Below are 17,524 nucleotides of genomic sequence, written 5' to 3'. Positions count from 1 at the left end.
ATGGTACCACCTCTAGGTGCAAGAAGACCTTTCTTCATCCACCATTGCAATCTTGTTCCTTCACTTTTAAGGGGGACTTGTGAACAGGGCCAGATTAAGAACATCATGGGCATGGTGCTGAGGATTTTGGTGGGGCCTTTTATAAACAATAAATAAATAAAAATGCAAACTATTTTTTGTTATAACAAATTCAATTAAAGAGAGAGAGGGAGGATGAGAGAGAGAGAAAAAGGGGATGCACATGAGCATGTATAATTGTGTATAATTTTAAAGAACATTTTTTGTGGGTAAAGCCCCGTACACACTATCAGATTGTCTGCTGATTTTTTCCTTCATATGGTTTTGGTAAATCTGATGGAAAAAATCAGCAGACAATCTGATAGTGTGTATGGGGCTTTAGAGGCATAGGAGAGGAGTATGGATGGTATAAAAGTGGGAAGTATGTGCAGGCGAGGCAGAGGAATGTGGAGGGTCTAACAGTGGGCACTATGTACACGAGAGGACTGCAGAGGTTATGGCAGAAGGCACTATGTACAGGAGAGGAGTGTGAAGGGTATGACAGTGGGCAGTATGCACAGCAGAGGAGTGTAGAGGGTATGACATTGGGCACTATGTATAAGAGAAGAGTGTGGAGGGTATGAGAGTGAGCAATATGTACAGGAGAGAAGTGTGGAGAGTAGGACAGTAAGCAGTAATTACAGGAGAGGAGTGTGGAGGGAGGGTATGTCGGTGGGAACTATGTATAGGAGAGGAGTATGGAGGGTATGACAGTGAGTAGTATGTACAGGAGAGGCGTGTGGAGGGTATGACAGTGGGCACTATGTATAGGAGAGAAGTGTTGGAGGTATGACAGTGGGCACTATGTATAGGAGAGGAGTGTGGAGGGTATGACAGTGAGCAGTATGTACAGGAGAGGCATGTAGAGGGTATGACGGTGGGCACTATGTATAGGAGAGGAGTGTGGAGGGTACGACAGTGGACACTATGTACAGGAGAGAAGTGTATGACAGCGGGAACCATGTACAGGAGAGGAGTGTGTAGGATATGACAGGGGGCGTTATGTATAGGAGAGAAGTGTGGAGGGTATGACAGTGAGTAGTATGTACAGGAGAGGAGTGTGTAGGATATTACAGCGGCGTTATGTATAGGAGAGAAGTGTGGAGAGTATGACAGTGAGCACTGTGTATAGGAGAGAAGTGTGGAGAGTATGACAGTGGGCACTATGTATAGGAGAGAAGTGTGGAGAGTATGACAGTGAGCACTATGTATAGGAGAGAAGTGTGGAGAGTATGACAGTGGGCACTATGTATAGGAGAGAAGTGTGGAGAGTATGACAGTGGGCACTATGTATAGGAGAGAAGTGTGGAGAGTATGACAGTGGGCACTATGTATAGGAGAGGAGGATGAAGTAATCTGGGAAGGAAAAATGTAAAGGTTTGTGGAAGGATGTTTAGGGACTGCGTAGTGGTTAAGCGGGCCATACGTTGAAATTACACCAATTAAGCAGAGACCAGCCATAGTCGATCTATGTATGGGCTAGCTGGTTTTACACAAGTCAACCTATTAACCGACTTGAGTACAACCAGCCTGTCAGGTTTTCCCCAAAACAATCAGTGCTGCCAGCTATAGTTAGCAACACTAATCATTGTAGTGACTGGCAGAACACAATAACACTGCGGGAGTGATTGCCCCATTCACAGGTGAGCAGGTGAGAGGGTGTGTGGGGACAGGCTGCGGAGAGATACTAGTCAGTCCCTGGGTAGGCACTGGTTAGTATCAGAGCCAGATACACACAGGTTACATACGCCACAATTGTTACAACGAGAGCAATAATTCTAGCACTAGACCTCCTCTGTAACTCTAAACATGTAACCTGTAAAAAAAATGTAAAGCATCGCCTAGTACACAACAAAAAATCGTGCTTTTCCAATTTAACTTTAGTGTTTTTTTATGAATGAAACAGTTTCTTTCCAAAAAAAGAGTCTGAAAAATTAAAAATAAAAATAAAAATAAAAATTTGCAAAGACCACCATTTTATTCCATAGGGTCTCTGCTAAAACAATATATAACGCTTGAGGGTTCTGAGTAATTTTCTAGCATAAAAAAAATGATGATTTTTACATGTAGGAGAGAAGTCTCAGAATGGGCCTGGGTGGCAAGGGGTTAATTATCATAAGTAATATACAAATAATTATTATAAGCTCTGTGAGGTCATCCTCTCCGTCTGCTGCAGAGTGTTCCAGCTTGTATTTATACTGCCGTTCTGTATGTACAGTGGTGTGAAAAAGTGTTTGCCCCCTTCCTCATTTCCTGTTCCTTTGCATGTTTGTCACACTTAAGTGTTTCGGAACATCAAACCAATTTAAACAATAGTCAAGGACAACACAAGTAAACACAAAATGCAATTTGTAAATGAAGGTGTTTATTATTAAAGGTGAAAAAAAATCCAAACCATCATGGCCCTGTGTGAAAAAGTGATTGCCCCCCTTGTTAAAACATACTATAACTGTGGTTGTCCACACCCGAGTTCAATTTCTCTAGCCACACCCAGGCCTGATTATTGCCACACCTGTTCACAATCAAGGCATCACTTAAATAGGAGCTGCTTGACACAGTAAGGTCCACCAGAAGATCCTTAAAGGCTACACATCATGCCGAGACCCAAAGAAATTCAGGAACAATTGAGAAAGAAAGTAATTGAGATCTATCAGTCTGGAAAGGGTTATAAAGCCATTTCCAAAGCTTTGGGAATCCAGCGAACCACAGTGAGCGCCATTATCCACAAATGGCGAAGACATGGAACAGTGGTGAACCTTCCCAGGAGTGGCCGGCCGCCCAAAATTACCCCAAGAGCGCAGCGACAACTCATCCAAGAGGTCACAAAAGACCCCACAACAACGTCCAAGGAACTGCAAGCCTCACTTGCCTCAGTTAAGGTCAGCGTTCATGCCTCCACCATCAGGAAAAGACTGGGCAAAAATGGCCTGCATGGCAGAGTTCCAAGGAGAAAACCACTGCTGAGCAAAAAGAACATCAAAGCTCGTCTCAATTTCTCCACAACACATCTTGATGATCCCCAAGACTTTTGGGACAACATTCTGTGGGCCGATGAGACAAAAGTGGAACTCTTTGGAAGGTGTGTGTCCAAGTATATCTGGCGTAGAAGGAACACTGCATTTCATAAAAAGAACATTATACCAACAGTAAAATATGGTGGTGGTAGTGTGATGGTCTGGGGCTGTTTTGCTGCTTCAGGACCTGGAAGACTTGCCGTGATAAAAGGAACTATGAATTCTGCTGTCTACCAAGAGATCCTGAAGGAGAATGTCCGACCATCTGTTCGTGTACTCAAGCTGAAACGAACTTGGGTTCTGCAGCAGGACAATGATCCTAAACACACCAGCAAGTCCACCACCGAATGGCTGAAGAAAAACAAAATTAAGACTTTGGAGTGGCCTAGCCAAAGTCCTGACCTGAATCCTATTGAGATGTTGTGGTATGACCTTAAAAAGGCCGTTCATGCTCGAAAACCCTCTAATGTAACTGAAATAGGACAATTCTGCAAAGATGAGTGGGCCAAAATTCCTCCAGGACGCTGTAAAAGCCTCATTGCACGTTATCGCAAACGCTTGGTTGCAGTTGTTGCTGCTAAGGGTGGCCCAACCAGTTATTAGGTTTAGGGGGCAATCACTTTTTCACACAGGGCCATGATGGTTTGGATTTTTTTTCACCTTTAATAATAAACACCTTCATTTACAAATTGCATTTTGTGTTTACTTGTGTTGTCCTTGACTATTGTTTAAATTGGTTTGATGTTCCGAAACACTTAAGTGTGACAAACATGCAAAGGAACAGGAAATGAGGAAGGGGGCAAACACTTTTTCACACCACTGTAGCTTCTGACAGGCTGTGCAAGGAGTCCCGTATCTCCGGAACCATAGATAATAGCCACCCCATATTTTAACCAGTGCTGGCGTGAGTTTTTAGCTACCTATCCCCCAAATTTGAGCTACAATCTTCGAAGTCGATCTCTTTTTTATTTATTTTTTTTTTTTTTGGGCAAATGGGCCTATCTTGAGAAAGGGGCCTGGAGCTGCAGCTCCAATAGCCCCTATGTTAATCCGGCCCTGCTTGTGAATGGCGTAAGGGTGCCCAGAGCACAAATCCTTGCCTCATTTCTCCCCTTCCAGCACATCAATCCACCTGATTGAGGCTTTTACCCTCAACCATATTGTGCCCTCTCCATGTCAAGGGCCTTCTCACAACATTCCTGGTCATTAACCTTTATATACCAAAGGAAGGGATATCCATACAGAAATAGGATTGCTGTACCGTTGGTGTTGGTAGGATGTAAAGATGTAAAGATGTCAAATACGGTCACATCACATAAACTAATTGAGGTCACTTAACAGTACATTGTCAATCACATATAGTGGACGATCCTCGGCAGTCACATGTGAAAGCATACAGCAGCACATATAGCAAGCCATCTTCCCTAGCTCAGTTTCTCTCCACCTGGGGTCATTAGTACTTACTCAGAGGTTCGGGTTCACCTTAGTTGTCTGTGTCCTCACAGATAGTCCCTCGGAGACAGGATCACTGCAGATACCTCTATCTGGCTACACCGTGGTCATCCAGGGGGGTAACCTGACTCCAGGGAATGCTTGGCCTGGCCTAAAAGCCCTTTTACAACCAGCTCTAGCCTCCTCCACCATAAAGGTAAGGAAGTCTACAGTTGGCTGTTCTGGGTGCTGGTCTGCCTCTCCTTGCCCTCCAAACTTGTCCAGGGCCTCCACTTGCTGACTACATTTGCCAAATGATGGAGTCTCTGGCTCCCATGCCTCAACTGCACTAAGGCTTCCCCCAACCTGGCTTATATCTGGTCACTGACTCACCCATTGCATCACAACAGAAGAGCTCTAGTTAAAAGGGAACTAGCACTTGATTACACTATTCACTATTCTCTATTCTATTCTTATACCAAACTCTATTCTAGGACAGAGCCCCCCAGTGGCAGACTAGTTAACTGAACCCGCTTTCACACTATCACTGCCCCAACCAATAGTGTCAAACCATAAGCAGTTTCCACTGTGGCTTGCCCAGAAAGTTAACAAAATAAAACAAATTCTTAGCCAGCACAAATAAAACCTCTTAAAACACCATAATAACTAAATTTGTTGATTTGCTCTTATGCACAATGGAGTGTCTTGTAACTATAGTCTGCCATCACCTTTACAGACCCTGTAAATGTAATCAGCTTGACCAGAAGGTCAAGCATTTTCATACAAAAGGGCCTATTTATCATTAGGCACTGTAGGCCTATGCCAACTGGTGGCAAACAAGCAGCTTTACCATGTACTTCCTCATCAGTAGAAATACTCTCAGCTCTTCAAAAACTTTTTACACATTAGGGTTGATTTACGAAAGACTGTTCCCTTTGGAAATAAAGTCCAGGGGAATTTGCACCAGAGCTTAGTGAATGATAAAGTATCTCCAGGATATTCCATAGGGCTGCCATCAGGGGGTACAGGCAGTACTCATGTAGGGGGCCGTCCTTAGGGGCCTGGCTGGCCAGGGCCTGCTACAGCACTACATTAAATTATTCTTTTACCAGCTCCGCCGCTAACCTGCGCGGTGCCCGGCCGCTACAGAGGAGCGCAAACAAGCCTCTGAGAAAAAAAAAACAAGGAGAGAGGCACTTCTGAATATGTATCAAATAAAAATGTATTATAAAACAAATATCCACTCACATGAGAGACTGCAGCAGAGCATTCAGGAGGGAGAAGGACTACTAGTCACAGCAGGTCTGTATACTGTAGGCCCATTGAGCGGAGCAAACCCACACTAAGGTGGTTGGCTACAAGGGTGAGCGTCAGTCCCTCTCCTGGAACTTACATCTGGTCACAGAAATCTTCTGCTGATCCCGCTGTTGAAACATAATGTAACTAACTTTGCATCTTAGCAAGATTTAAGCCCCAAAATAATTTTGTGCAAAAAATCTAATATTTGTATTAATTAAAAAGAAAAAATAGGAAGAAAAATCACAGTGAATTTTGACATACAATATTAAATGTAATTAAAACTCTGCTGGAGATTTACAGATTTCTATAATAATTCTGCTCCTTAATTCTGTCTCTTTAGGTATGCAATTTAAGTATTTTTTATTACCAGAATCATTATAAAACTCAGGCAGATGTGTTCTAAGTCAACAATAATTATATTTTTCCATTTTATTTTAAGCACAGTTCATCTCAACAATCCCAAGTGCATCATTACTTTACAGTGAATGATAGAATCAATGAAAATTCAAGGTAAAGTTGCTATATAAAACGAATAGCGACAAGCCAGTGAGTCAGGGATAGATATCCATAGAAGACGAACCAGATTCCGTAATACATTGCATACAACACCATTGGTAACAATGGGGTAGAGTTGTGATGCTAGGCAATTTCTAGTTCTTCATATCTCAAGGCTGTAGAGATCTGATTGTGCTAGACTGCACTTCTTTTATCAATATTCCAACAATGGCACTGCTAAGCATTATTTACATACAATCACATAACTTGAATACAGTTTTAGAAATATAACCCTTTCTATGGGGAAAAAACATACTCAGGCCCTTTTACATTTGTGTTACATTATGTCATGCAATAACATGCATTTCAATGAAGAAATCCATTAAAAATTGCCACTTAAAGCTGTTTCTGTTGGGGGGGGGGGATGGTTGGGTTGCATACACACGGTCGGACAAAATTGACGGAAAATCCGATCGTACGTAACGTGACAACGTTATTTCGTTACGACGGGACTACGTTCAGGCTAGTAGCCAATAGCTTTGGTCTAGGAATTTGATCTGAGCATGCGTGGCACTTTGTCCGATCGGAATTCTCTACACATAATCGGACAAAATCCAATTGGATCATGTTGTCAGAAAGTTTTATACCCCAGCTCTAAAACTTTGTCCGTCGGATATTCCAACGGAAACAGTCCGATGGAGCCCACACACAGTCCGATTATCCGACAACACGGTCCGATCGGACATTTTCCGTCGGAATGTCCGACCGTGTGTACAAGGGCTTACGGACAGCTACAAAGTTAATTGGTGTCATGAAGCTACTTGTGACAAGTGGTGTTGGTCCTGGAGGTACTAAGATACCATTAAAATGTAAGTCAGTTAGCCACAGCTCAAGGAACCCCCAGCAACCTCTGAGGAACCCTAGGGGTCCACTGAACACTGGTTAAGAATGCCTGATTTAGAGAATAAGGCTACATGGGCTATTGTATTTCTTGTGCAATAAAAGCTCTAGATCACATATGTCAAACACAAGGCTCACAGGCCAAATCTGGCCCACCAGGCCTTGTCGTGTGGCCCCCTCACCCAATTTGGCAGCAGAATCATGGTGGAACTCCATTCCACTACCTCTGGCTCTCATCCTCCCACTCCCCGCTGTCACTTGTAAACACAGAAGCTTGATAGCTTTAACCATAACCCTAGTAAACCACTTCAAAGCCGCAATGTAAATATATACGTATTCCCGTCTTAAATGGTTAATTCACATAGAAAGTTCATAAATTACCCACTTGTGATCCTCATTCTATGACACATTTTGCCCAATAGAGTCTTCCTGTTTCTTATTGGAATATGAATCTTCTGGAAGATTCTTCAATTCGATTCATCTCTATAAAGATGAACTGAGCTTCATCGAAACTTTGACAATAAAAGCACTTCTGTTTTTGATCTTCCTCCTCTGCAAGACGCTTGAGTGCATATAAACCAGTTTTGTATCTCTATGGATTTCTTTGTGGGTGAGCACCTGGGCATTTACTTCAAGCATAGAGTGCCATGGCTACACTTAAATCTTATTGAAGTGTAGAAGAGTTCTGGTTGGCAGCTCATGAACACTAAAAGACATTTAGGGCATGTATTGTGTGAAACAAAAGAGTTACAGGAATAAATAGAAGTGTCAGACCAAATGTTGAAGGACCACAAAGAGTTTATTTCATCATAAAATGTCTAAAGGATGTATTTTTTATTTTTTTAAAGGTTTAGAGATGGGGTCAATCTTAACTGTGTTGCAGATGACCCTGTGGGACCCTACATGTCTAAAGCCTCGTACACACAATCAGATTTTCTGACGGGACTTGTGTGATGACAGGCTGTTGGCAGAAAATCTGACCGTTTGTATGCTCCATTGGACAATTGTAGTTAGATTTCCAGCAGGACAAAGGTTGGATGGCAGGCTTTAAAATTTTCCGTGGACAAATGTCTGTTGTTGGATTTTCCGAGCGTATGTACACAAGTACGACGGACAAAAGTCCAAAGTAAAAACACGCATTCTCCGAAGCAGGGACGAGTCAGAAGCGGTCGATCCTGTAAACGAATGTTTGTTATGGAGAATTAACATTTGTGACGCGGCAAATTATGAAATCTCGAAATGCAGCGCACATTCTCTTCTTCTTTAATGGCATAATAATGAAGTTGCTTTTCTGGTAATACTGATGGGGTTCTGCCAAATGTATTTTAAAAAGCTTTTATTTTCTAGTGATATCATATCAAGAATAATATTATGCTTTTTTTTTTTTTTTTTTTTTTTTAGGGGCACTTTACCACAACACCATTATCCCGTCTTTTTTAAGATCAAAGATACCACTATGTTGGTGTAACTGCCTCCTCCCAAACTGTCATTTGAAGTAAAACACATAGCCAAGTATTATTCTCCACAATTTTTTTATGGTGCATTAAAAAATAAAATTAGACATGCTATCTGCCAATAGAACTTAACCAAAAATGCATTCTATGCATCCAAAAATATAGAAAATATACCAAATGAAATCATTATTCAACCAAAAAATAAAATAAAAGCCTTATGCATGTGTCCTGCTTCTTAATATAGGGGGTCACCAATGCTAAGAGTTGGTTTTAATTCCGAAAATCATCCAAATTATTCTCCTGGAGCTCCCGCAGCAAAGGCACATAACATAACTGGTCACGATTAATAAAGCAACCAATTTTTGGTCCAAGAAATCCTCCTCCTCATGTTCCTGGACTGGACTTGGGTCAAAGCAATAACTCCAAGGTGAATAATAAATAACGTTATCTCCTCAGATTTTGCAATATGTTTGGTTGACAAACTGAAAAGCACAAAATGAAAAGTGCGAACCGAAAAGTGCTAAATGAAAAGCACGAAATGAAGGGCATGAAAATGAAAAGCGCAAATCAACACTCAAACTTCTACTAACACAAAATTAGCAGAAGGAGCCCAAAGGGTGGCACTAAAGAGCTGAAAAACCATGTAGTACGTCACTATGTTCGTGTTTGTTGGCCGAGAATTCCTTGCCATTTGTATGCAAGACAAGTTCCTGGCTAACGCCCTTCGAATAAAAGTCCAAGGTTTTGTCTGCAAAAAATCTGATTGTGTAAACAAGGCTTAACACTACATTTTGTAGTTTCAGGACATCTAGAGTTTGTTGGACACACAACTGCAGAGGGGAACAAATACAAAATATCCGCGTTGAAAGGAAGAAGCCCAGTGTCTGTGAATCATGTTACGGTTAGCTGGGAAGCATTTTTTGTGTGGCAATGTACATCTAATGGTCCTTTTACACCATATATTTCATTTTTGATATGATAGTAATTGTTTGAACTGTTTTGTCCTTTGTGGTTTTATGGCATTTCTCTTGATCTATAATCCCTTACTGCAGCAGTTTCCACCAATATTTCTTGTATGTGTAGCACTGTTGTCACAGACACAGCAGTACAGTATGTATTCCTAATGCTGACAATTATGGGAAAAGGAATGATTTGCTTCACCCCTTTGCTCTGCCTTTATTCAACATAAGTCTTCCTTATAACTGAAAGGTTCAGTTCTTATAGTAAATTTAAAGCCCAACTCCAGCTTTGAAGTTTAAATAAAATGAGCCCAATAGCTGTCCCAGGGACCTTATTCTGCAGCTGCCACTCTTTTTTTTCCAGGTTGAATGATGCTCATCCTTACTCAAACCAGCAGTCAGTACAAAGGCAGCCATGGTTCCAACGGCCATAGCCCTCAGGATTACTGAAGGTGTAGATGTCTGCTACTCTGCTAGCGCTGGTGGCACATTGACCTCACTGCATGTAATATGTGTAACAGGATGTTAAGCGTGTGTTTCTCAATTCTTACTACTAGATGACACAACCTGTCTTTAGTTCCTTAATTGTAATCATCTTGCAGGGAATGTTCTTTGGTTTTGTTCTATCCAGAGTGGGAACAAGGCATAGGACCAATTTGTCCACTGCCATGAATTCTGGGTGCCATGATGTGTGTCTGGACACAGCGTCCTTTTGAGAAATTTGTAGCCATCTTTGGGATAGACTGTATCATTTTGGTGAGCTTGCAGTGAGGGAAGTTTTAGGTAGGGACAGAGGCCCATTTTTGAGGGAAATCTAGGTTTAGCATTACAGATAGGTTCCTAACAAGAGAGGACTCTTCCAGACACCCTGGAGACCACCTGGTGCCTGGCACTGATAAGTAAACATATCAGTGTTCCAGCAAATTGGTCTGGTGCATTTTTGCTAACCGCTCTGATAGGACAGGACCCCTTTGTAAAGGTCCATGAAGTCTCACAGATACATTGAAGAAAGCATGTCTTGAGGAACCTCCTGATGTAAGCCCTGCATTACTATTCTGCCTTAAGATTAATATACATAAGTTCATTTTTGTATAAAACTTAACTATGGAAGAACAATACTGCATTTTTGTAACTGCTAATTAAAATGATCAGAAGAGAACATGCATTGTCTGAATGCGCACCTCTGTGTTTGAGGTTGCTCACCCGCCCCTACACACTTGTTATATTAGGATGAGTGGCAGTGTCCATAAAGCTTCTGCATCATGATAGAAACATGTGGGCTTTCTGCACTTAGTTCCAGTAGGCTCCAACTGCATAGACAAGGCACTTATTTTTGCTGCATGGGTAACAGCGCCCATGTAAGTTAGGCTTTTAACTCCATGGCTGGGGGTAGCAGAGCTTGAACTTGCTGCATTCCTCCAGAAATATATAAACCAGTGAATGAAACAGCCCAGAAGCATCAATAAATATGTGAAATATTGTGTGTGGAATCACTTTTAAAACCTGAACTTCAGATGACACATATGCAAAAGAACTTGGAGCGCTCTCATGGGTGGGACAAAACTTGTCGGAGGAGAGTAGTCAGGAGGAGATTAGGCTGGAGCCATATCTTGAGCTTTCTGTATAGTACCTGGGCACCGGTGTGTGGCGTTTGCACCTTCTGTCTTCTGAATGCCAGATGCTTTTGACTTTTAGAGGGAGGCGCAACTATGAGAACCAATTAGGCGCGTTGCATACAAATGTGCTGACAAGGAGCAAGCATACAGGAGAGTGTGCATAGAGATGACATCATAACTCTGCTACTGTTCTTTAAAGCAGCGCTCCACCCAAAAGTGGAAGCTCTGCTTATCTGTCTCCTCCCCCACTCTGGTGCCACATTTGGCACCTTTTGGGGGGGGGGGGGGGAATGGTACCTGTTTTTCACAGGTAACCATCCCTACTTCCGTTGGACCTCGCCATGGTGAAGTATGTGAGAAATTCGCCCCCCCTTCCTCCTCCCGCCTCCTTTCCCCACTGCCGGGCGCAGCTCAGGGTGCTTCGTGCATGTGCAGTAGGGAACTGGCTACAAAGCTTTTACTGACGTGTTCCCTTACTATGGATGGTGGCGGCAGCACCCAAGAGCCAATGGAAACATTGGCTGGGGGGCTGACATTACTGGATTCCAGGACAGGTAAGTATCCTATTATTAAAAGTCAGCAGCTACAGTATGTGTAGCTGCTAACTTTTATTTTTTCCATGTGGGAGGCACTCTGCTTTAACTGTCTAATCAGCAGGCTGGAGGTAGAGAAATGGCACCACTGTATTGTTTCAAATTGGTATTAAACCCCAAAATATGCATTTATTATATTGCCACTAACAAATTCTTAGATATGTTGGCTGCATTCATTTTCTTTTTCAGGCTTTCATTCCTTTAGTTTCACCTGGTGATCCTGCCAGTATGTCTGTTCTTTTTCAACTTCCATCACAGTAAGAAGCTGCACTACAAAAGTGTGACTGACAGGGATGTTCACAATTGTGCAATTAGTTTCTTCTGAATTTGTTATTTAACAAATTTTGTGAATTCAGGGGGTGTGGTTTCGGCATGAAGCAGTGAGGACGCTTCTCCTGTGAGCTTCCGGCACTGGCACTCGTTATAACAGCCTTTATCGCAATAAATCGCAACCTACCTCGTATGGCCAGTATGGGAAAGAGAATGGGTAAGACCCTGCCTAAAAAAAAACTTCCACGGGCTCCATCAAGCGCTTCCTAGCCACGGAAACGGAGGACTTCACTGAGACGGACGGCCTAGGCTGCTCACCGCGTGGTGCAGGCACTGGCTTGGCCTCCCATCATAGGCCTGATTCCAGGCGCTGGTCCCCCGTAGACATGTGTGATTAGTTTCGTACGAATCTCAAATTCGTACGAATTTAGGGAAATTTCCCTAAATTCGTACATTTGGGAGGATCCGAAATACGAATTGTCATGCGTCCGAATTTTGTACGAAATACGAACTTTTGTTTACGAATCCCCAGGAGGAAGTCAGCACAGCACAGGGATGGTGGGAGCCCCTCATCTAACGAAAATTCGTTGTCATGGTTATGCAGTAATCTTCCTCTGCTTATCTCTCCTCATGTGTTCAGACTAGAGGCCAGCCACTTCCACCTGGTGGTTTTTATAACCTCTCCTCTAAGCATGGCTCCACCCCAGGCCCTATCAGGGAACCCTATATTAACCTGTGCACTGCAAGCCAGAGTTGCTGATCAACCATTGTGTATTCATTGTGTGTTTGGCTTTGTGTTTCCTGCTTGCCGTGTGCTCTTCGTTTGTCTCTGTTACTGACCTTGGCGTGTTCTCAACGATTCCTGTCTGCTTGTGACCTTGACCTTTTGGCAAGTCCCTAACCATCCCTGTCTGCCTGTGACCCTGAACCTTTGGCGTGTACTTTGTTGTTCCAGCCTGCTGCTTCCTTCTCCTGTAGTCTACTGTGAGTGTGAGCTGTGAGACCCTGGGGGCTGCGACCTGGAGCCAGACTGCAGCGAAGTCCATCCTCACCACTGGAGGCTCTGGTGAACACCCGCTGGCTCTTAGACTCTGCTCCCTGGGGAATCTATGCTCTAGCTCCTACCGGGATCTGTGTTAGTGATCCAGTAGACCCATGTCCTGAATCTCCCTGGGTACAATCTGCAGCAGTCAGTCCTAAGGTCCACTACCTAGCGGTGCACTTCCGACTCCTATGGAGTGCATCTGTCACTTGGTCTCAGGTGACCTGACATTTGTATTTCGGATAGGAAATTCTTCAACGGAATTTCGTATTTCGGATAAAAACCAAACTTCCATCAGCATCGACTGTCATATTGAGGTATATTTTTGCCTTTAAATTCATCGTAACGAACGTTCGTACAAGTTAATGAACCTAATGTCAATTCGTATTTCGTACAAATTGAAATTGAATTTTCGGACACGAAATACGAAGTACGAATTAATTTTAATACGAACCGTAACGGAACAGAACAAAACAAATTTATTGACAGCACCCATGTCTAGTCCCCAGTATCCTCTGTCGGATCAGACGGGGATAGGAGCCCGCCCAGATACTCAGGAGTTGCAGAGCTAGTGAGCAGTCTGCCCCCCAAGTCAGACCTGGCCTCCATGCTACTCAGCCTTGAGAGAGCCATTAAAAAGGAAGTCTCAGAGGTCCCATCCGATCTAGCTCAAGTGCTGGAATGAGTGGAGGAATCAGAACAGCGACTTGATAGACACATGGCAGCCATTAGAGACCTGCAGGCTACCACCTACAACCTCTCCATAGCCCACAGAATGGCTTTCTACAAAATCGAAGACTAGGAGAACTGCAACAGGCAGAACAACATATGGATCAGAGGACTGCCAGAGGCAACAAGGGATGATGACCTACCCGCCTTGGTCCACGGCATCTTCAACGATTAACTGGACAATCTGGAAAATCACCCTTTGAAGCTGAACAGACTTCACCGGGCTCTCTGACCCCACAAATTGTCTTCGGACACCCCAAGGGATATCATCTGCAGGGTCCATTATTTTGAAGAAAATGTGGAAGGTGAGGGAAGCTGCCACCCTTGAATTTGGTGGAGTTACCCGTTTGTTCTTCCCTGACTAGGGAAGCCCTGGAACGCCAGAGGGCACTTAAACGCCTAAAGATAATTTTAGCTCTGCTTCTATTAACTTCCAATGCGGGTTCCTGGCTGCCCTCATAGCAAACAGAGATGGTAAAACGGCTATTCTCCGCTTCCCTGAAGACTTAGACAAGTTCGGCAGGGATCTCAGAATCGAGCCTCTGGAACTTCCTGGCTGGCAGGATGCCATTCCAACATTTTCTAATACATCTGAAGTGCACTGACAGAAAGTGGCACAGAAACACTGCTCTGCCACACCGAGCTCTACGCCACAAATAGGCTAACCCCCTGTACCATGGATGTGATACCCTGGCGTGGGGTTTCCACCTCTGAATACCGCAAGCAAGCACTCTGATTGTTGTGTTTACTCCTGCTGTCATTTCTGTTCAGTTGGACAATTTACTCACTGCTTGTCAGTGACCTGATTGTGCCTTTTTACTGCTAATTGTAAGATACACACTTTAGTGTCTTTACCTGCAACTATCGTTTAATATTGCAGAATTGTTTTATGTTTATTGCTAATTATAGACGAACTTCTGACGTTCGCGGCGGGCCCCATTGACTTCAATGGGAAGCGAACTTTGCAAACCTACAGGTCAAATTTGCAGCCACAAAATAATTACTAGCTATGCAAACATAGTCCCACCACATGGCCAATGACATAACACATGTATAAGGTGAATCTGGGATCGACAACTACAAGCATTCTTTTTTTATATGTGAAATTGTGACAATTCAAGACTGTGGAGCGCATGAAGGCAATGGAGGAGAGGGAAGGTCAGGGTAGGCAAAGAAGAGGGTGCAGGAGATGATCACCAGCAGCGTGACATGCAGCAATGACACCTGCACCGTGATAGAGTGATCTGACACCAGCACCGTGATAGAGAGCACTGACATCAGCAGCGTGACATACAGCAATGACACCTGCACCGTGATAGAGTGATCTGACACCAGCACCGTGATAGAGAGCACTGACATCAGCAGCGTGACATAAAGCACTGACACCAGCACCGTGATATACAGCACTGACACCAGCACCGTGATAGAGAGCACTGACATCAGCAGCGTGACATACAGCAATGACACCTGCACCGTGATAGAGTGATCTGACACCAGCACCGTGATAGAGAGCACTGACATCAGCAGCGTGACATAAAGCACTGACACCAGCACCGTGATATACAGCACTGACACCAGCACCATGATAGAGAGCACTGACATCAGCAGCGTGACATACAGCAATGACACCTGTACCGTGATAGAGTGATCTGACACCAGCACCGTGATAGAGAGCACTGACATCAGCAGCGTGACATAAAGCACTGACACCAGCACCGTGATATACAGCACTGACACCAGCACCGTGATATACAGCACTGACACCTGCACCGTAAGCAGGCCCAGGAGGAAGTCAGCATAGCACAGGGATGGTGGGAGCCCCTCATAATGAGCATAGCACAGGGATGGTGGGAGCCCCTCATAATATGCACAGCTGAGGTACAGCCCCAGGAGGAAGTCAGCACAGCACAGGGATGGTGGGAGCCCCTCATAATAAGCAGCCCCAGGAGGATGTCAGCATAGCACAGGGATGGTGGTAGCCCCTCATAATGAGCATAGCACAGGGATGGTGGGAGCCCCTCATAATGAGCATAGCACAGGGATGGTGGGAGCCCCTCTTAATGAGCATAGCACAGGGATGGTGGGAGCCCCTCATAATATGCACAGCAGAGGTACAGCCCCAGGAGGAAGTCAGCACAGCACAGGGATGGTGGGAGCCCCTCATAATAAGCAGTCCTAGGAGGAAGTCAGCACAGCACAGGGATGGTGGGAGCCCCTCATAATAAGCAGCCCCAGTAGAAATATGACACCGCTCAACCTCTTCAAACAGGAGGGTACGGGCATATAGTACGGTGTGCTTTTTTTGGACAAGGAAGATAGCCAAATGAAGAAAGGTCTGTGTGCTCGAATAAAAAATTTGTTTATAGACATATACATGGTCTACTGGTCACATGTGTTGAATTCCTCCGAGATCCATGCCTCATTCATTTTTAGAAATGTGAGGTAGTTAACACTGTCGTGAGCTAGGCGGGTACGCTTATCGCTCACGATCCCCCCTGCTGCGCTGAACGTCCTTTCGGACAGGACACTGGATGAGGGGCAAGCCAACAGTTTGATTGCAAATTGGGCAAGCTCTGGCCAGAGGTCAAGCCTGCCCACCCAGTAGTCCAGGGGTTCATCACTCCTCAGAGCGTCCATATCGGCCGTTAACCCGATGTAGTCGGACACCTGGCGGTCTAGGCGTTCCCTGATGCTGGATCCGGATGACACCTATCGATGGGTCGGCTGAAAGAATGACCTCATATCAGAAGTCACCAACACATCTTCAAACCGGCCTCTTCTTGCAGGCGCTGTTGGATTGGTACCCGCAACTCCTTCTCTGGGAGTGGGAATTGCTCCTCTGCCAGCGCACACAAAAGCAGAATTTCTCGAAGCAAGGCCTGGAAGTGCTCCATTCTGACAGCCCTCTGTGACAGCGGTAACATTTCCGCCATTTTGTGTTTGTACCGGGGGTCTAAGTACGTTGCCACCCAGTACTGGTCCTTGACCCTTATGCTTTTTATACGGGGTCCCTATTAAAACACTGGAGCATGAAGGCCCCCATTTGCACTAAACTGGAAGCGGTGTGGTGGCCTGTCTCCTGCTCATCATCCAGGATAATGTCATCCTCTTCATTCTCCTCTCCCCATCCACGCACAACAACAGGGATCCCAGAAAGGTTTAAAGCATGCTCTTCTTGCTCCTCCTCATCCGCCCCGGCACCATCCTCCTCTGACTCCTCTTCAGACTGCTGTTGTTCACTTGTCTTAGGTAGAGTAGCCCCCCCTGGGAATTCATCCAGCATTGCGACTTCCTCATCTTCCCGCTCCTCCACAGCTTGATCAATGACACGACGCAATGCACGCTCCATAAAGAAGGCATAAGGTACCATGTCACTGATGGCGCCATGGCTGCGACTGACCAGTTTGGTGATCTCCTCAAATGGCCGCAGAAGTCTGCATGCGTCGCGCATGAGCAGCCACTGGCGCGGTGAAAAAAAACCCAGCTCCCCAGAACCTGTTCTGCCGCAGAGTTCATACAGGTAGACATTAACTGCAGGCTTCTGCTGGAGCAGCCTATCAAGCATATAGAAGGTTGAGTTCCATCGCGTCGGGCAATCGCAAATAAGACGTCTGACCGGCAGATTGTGTCGGTGCTGAATGTCAGCAAGGCGAGCCATGGCCGTG

Source organism: Lithobates pipiens, unplaced genomic scaffold (assembly GCF_037356315.1).
Source record: "Lithobates pipiens isolate NorthernLeopardFrog02 unplaced genomic scaffold, aLitPip1_a1.2 Scaffold_18, whole genome shotgun sequence".
Taxonomy (NCBI): Eukaryota; Metazoa; Chordata; class Amphibia; order Anura; family Ranidae; genus Lithobates; species Lithobates pipiens.
This window is presented reverse-complemented; position numbering follows the sequence as displayed.